Source organism: Arachis stenosperma, chromosome 9 (assembly GCF_014773155.1).
Source record: "Arachis stenosperma cultivar V10309 chromosome 9, arast.V10309.gnm1.PFL2, whole genome shotgun sequence".
Classification (NCBI taxonomy): Eukaryota; Viridiplantae; Streptophyta; class Magnoliopsida; order Fabales; family Fabaceae; genus Arachis; species Arachis stenosperma.
The window spans coordinates 29,378,374-29,382,855 of record NC_080385.1 but is presented as its reverse complement, the minus strand read 5'-3'; the positions used below and the strand labels follow the sequence as shown (position 1 = coordinate 29,382,855).

General features: G+C 34.0%; 1 long non-coding RNA gene across 6 annotated transcripts; it reads left to right on the top strand.

Annotated features, from left to right (window-relative positions):
- Positions 1-472: 472 nt before the first annotated feature.
- LOC130947277 (uncharacterized) lies at positions 473-3,856 on the top strand. Of its 6 annotated transcripts, none has more exons than XR_009072605.1 (8): positions 473-1,014; positions 1,113-1,319; positions 1,574-1,678; positions 1,783-1,951; positions 2,064-2,222; positions 2,552-2,590; positions 3,144-3,301; positions 3,645-3,856. It is a non-coding gene; the product is annotated as an uncharacterized LOC130947277 (long non-coding RNA). The 6 variants fall into 6 exon arrangements; XR_009072607.1 differs by having other exon boundaries at positions 3,640-3,856; XR_009072609.1 differs by having other exon boundaries at positions 3,608-3,856.
- Positions 3,857-4,482: the final 626 nt, after the last annotated feature.

The window sequence follows — 4,482 nt, the reverse complement described above, 5'->3', positions numbered from 1 at the left end:
TCTTCAAGCAAGTTTATCACAAATTTTTTTTTTCAAATTGGTAGGGTGCCCTAAAAATAGTTTCTTGGAAAAAAAATCATCACCTTAACCAAGTAGTCCTAACATAAAAAGAAATGGTAAAATATATACAAATTATAACTAACATGCAACCTATCATGCAATGCAAGCAACTAACTAACAAAGGAGATCAAGAATTGGTGTTGAAAGAGGAAATTGTTACCCATGGAGGTCGGTCGGATGACCTCCCCACACTTAGAAATTTGCACCGTCCTCGGTGCATGCAAAGAAGAGCAATGTGCACTACAAAATTTGTATTTATTTGTGGTAATTTTTTAATGAGAGTTACTAAAAACCTTCGTAATATGTTTTATTTGTGACAAATTATAAAACTCCTTAAATAATTAATAAAAACTCCTACTATTATAATATTCCTAATTCAATTAATTATAAAACAATCCAACCCAAACAAATATTCATTCAGCCCATACAAAAAAAAAATCAAAACAGGGCTGGGCTTCGAGAGAGAGAAAACGAAGGAGAGTGAGATCGAAACCCTAGAATCCACTGCCACCGCCTCCGCTACCGCCAACGCCATTCATCTCTGCCATTGTTACCGTTATTGTCTCCTTCGTTGCCACGTCACTGCTGGTGTTATGAATGAAGGACAAGGTGATCGTGGAGTCTCTCCTCTGCTTTTGCGTCGTCTTCCACGGCGAGTTCTTCCGCTGGTTCTGCTTTAGCTTCGGTGGCTTGAAGCACTCAGAGCGCAGTTTCGGCGCGGACGCGGTGGCACTGGCGGAGCAGGTCTGGAAGGCGAGCGAGCGGGAGTCTCTGGAAGCTTCGATTGAAGCTGCTTTCGAAGCTATCAGATCTCGTGGAACTGATTCTCATGTCGTTCCAAGTCATTGCAGTGAGAATTTCTTCCTAATTTGTTCTTGTTTAGTTCGGGACTTAAATTTTCTCACTCACTTCCGTTCAGAATTTGTTCAGACAATCTCCGTGTTTGTGAGAGAGGTGAATTGAATTTGATATCTCTATTAACTCCAATTTGTGCCTAGTTCAGCTTCATACAGATACTTTTTCACTTGCTTCTATCATCTTAATGATTCCAGATTGCTATTTCTGCACCTCTTCTATGGATTTTGTGAACTGAATTGCAGAGAATGCAAGAATTGCAATCCTCAACTCAAGCTTCTCACAATTTCTAAAGTGAACGATAACCAAACAATCACACAACTGATGCTCTCATTTCGGATTCAGAATCAGCATCTGCTACAATTAATGATAGCAAGAAAGTTTCACGCCAAGACATTGAGCTTGTAAGCAAATCCTACTAGCTTATTGTGAAGCTAATTTAAAGAAATAAAATAAAATCTTAAAACGAAATTTGTTTACAGATGCAGAATTTGATAGAAAGGTGCCTACAAAATTTTTTAAATGATATTCTTGCTTATATGTAGTGTCTGCTTTGGTAATGTTAAATTTGTTATAACAGTCGTTACCAAACTGAGTGAAAGCCGTATTTGCCTTGGATATTCTTATATACTCCTTTTTTTGACACCTGTGTTGCTAGAATTTGGTTGATGCAAAAAAGAAAGGCGTTAAGGATGAACTTCAGAAGCTTATCTCCGAGTGGCCCAAGGAAGTTATTACGTACAGGAAAGGAGAGGATCAAAAGGTAAACCATCTCAGTGCTAAGAAATTTGCTTTTCATATTTCTGAGTTTTTTTCCTCTAAGACTAATGTGCTATATTCTCTCTTTTTTATCTGATCTACTTGCAGACACTAGCATCGTCTTTAAAATCCGATATCCTGGCCATGGTTAGTCAACTGAACATGGAACTTGAGGCAAGTCTACATTTGGAAGACCTTAAGGGATAAATGCTTGTTCAAGGATGAGCTTCATCCTGTGATGATTTTTCTGGGTCTTCTGTTAGGTCCTGAGTTCAAAGTAGGAAACGTTGATTACTTACATTGGAAATCATTCTTTTTCCTTCCAATCATACCTTTTTTCTTGTTTCTTGGTGCCAGCATATTGATTAATTTTCTTTGTTTGAATGCAGGTTTCAGCAATAGTCTCTTTTGTCTTTGTATTTGTTTGCAATTTCATCTTTGGCTTTCTGCCTTATGTCGACAACTTTGCAAGCATTGGAGGTTTTGTATCAAGGTTCCTTCTTGGATCTGTACTTCTACCCAGCAGAAAGCTTGAAGTTTCGTATCAGGTTTCGTATCATGATTATTCTTGGATCTGTACTTCTTGCAATTCAATCTACCAGGCATTGATATTTTCTTTAACAGATTTATTTAAGAGAATTTACATTCTTTTTAGGCATTGAGACTCATAAACAACCATCGAGCTCTTGTTCTGTTTGATACCCGGAATTTTATAGTATGCTAGATGATTTAATTTGTTGTTACTTACTCTTGGATGGCAAGACCTTGTTCTATTCAATGGCTCTCTAAAATTGTTAGCACAACAATACATAATGATCATACTCCCAATCTCTATTGTTTGTACTAAATCTATTTTTTCTTCTAATTGCTTTTACAGGGAAAAAAGTGCTGAGTAAGAAGGCTAAATTGGGTCTAGGTAATGTAGCTTTCATGTTACTTAGTATGTTTCACTTTCACAGTTATGTAATCACCTTCCACTGATATTTTGTTTTAGCTTTGTTCAGTAGGTTTGGGTATTAGCTTCTTAGTCATCTTGATAATTGGGTTGCTCTTGCTCTTCCGAATCTACAAGAGAAAACGTGGTTATAAATTCTTTTTTCTCACAATCTCACTCCTTGTTTTAGAATGGTTATAAATTCTTTTAGAATGCTTATATATGCATTGGCTGAAATGTGCTATAAAACCGAATAAGGCGAAGAGTGAGAGATTATGTTATCCAATAATTTGGATGAAAAATCACAGCCTTAAAAATATAGTAAATTCCATCCTAATAAAAAATAATGTGCTATAAAATTATTTCTTAAACATGATTTCTTATGCCTTCAATCATCAAAAAATTATAGAGAGAGAGAGACATCCAAATCATCAAAACTTTTCTTTTTATAGGTAAATTCAGGCCACATTTTTCTTTTTATTTTTATGGAATAATATCATAATATGTAATAAAACTTTAATTTGATTGGTTTCAGAATTCAGTGGTTCCAATGCCAGGTGGAAATGGAATGCAAGAAGTGGCACTGAGGGTAAATAGTAAGTGTTCTATAAAGTTAAGATCAAAGGAACACAGGACACTCTCTTAGACAACACAGGAACACTCATCTTTGGCAATGCTAAATCACTCTATGAGGTATCAATAGCATTCTTTACTCTTTTCATTTCCTAGTTTATTAGTTCACTATTGGTAGAGGCAGAGCTTTGTACTAGTGTGGTTTTGGTAGGTTTTGCAATGGTGAACTGCCTAGTGATATTAGTATTTCCATTGATATTAGTGATATTAGTTTTTGGTATACTAGTGTGGTTTTGGTAGCTTTGTTCCTTTAATATCTTGTATAAATTTTATTTTTGGATGCATGAAGCATAATTCCGTTTTACTGAGCATGCAAATTTGAGTTCTTCTAACTATATATTATAATTTCTGGTATCTCATTTCAAGTATACATTAATGATTATGGCCTTGCGAAAAAGTATAGGGATCTTCTAATCTCTTTGATGCTTGGAGATCAGCTGGTGATAACAACGAATATCCAAAGATAAATATTTAAGACTTTTATGTAATTAGATGATATTGAAATATTGAAGTTGTTATTTTATTTTACTTTTTAAAGAAAAACAATAATAGTTATGTAGAACAATACCATATGTAATTATGTTTGGAACTATTGACATTGAGAATTTTTTTTTATATATAGAGTTATTGAGAATTTTTTTTATATATAGAGTTATGTCTTATATTGAGAAATTGTGTTATAAAATATTTAGTTTTTAAATTTTGATATTAAAAAATAAATTTTTAATTTGAGAATATGTAAATAAAATGAGATTAATGAATTATTTAAAATTAAAAATAAATAAATAATTACAAGGTTTGTAGAGGTTTGAAAATTTCACAAAATAGTTGATTTTTGTTAAATTAAAAAATTAATTTATGGGGATTTTAAACTGCCACAAAAGTGATTTAAAATCGCCATAAAAGTCCAATATAAAACCCCCCACTAAGCACATATAAAACCCCCCACTGAATAGATTGTGGAGGTTTTTAAAAACCCCCCACAAAAGACCTCGTGGCACCTCAAATTTTGGGGATTTTAGAAACCCCCACAAATCATTTGGTGGAGGTTATAAACCTCTACAAATAAGAAAAAAAACCTCCACAAATAAATAAAAATCTTGTAGTGGTGGATGGGTTGCTACAATTGGTGAGCTTCTTCCAAAAGGTTGTGCGGAAGGACTTGTTTGTTGCCCCATTGAAAAGCTTTTTCCATTCCTTTCCTTCTTGGTAGCCAACCTAAAATGAGAGAAAAGAAATAA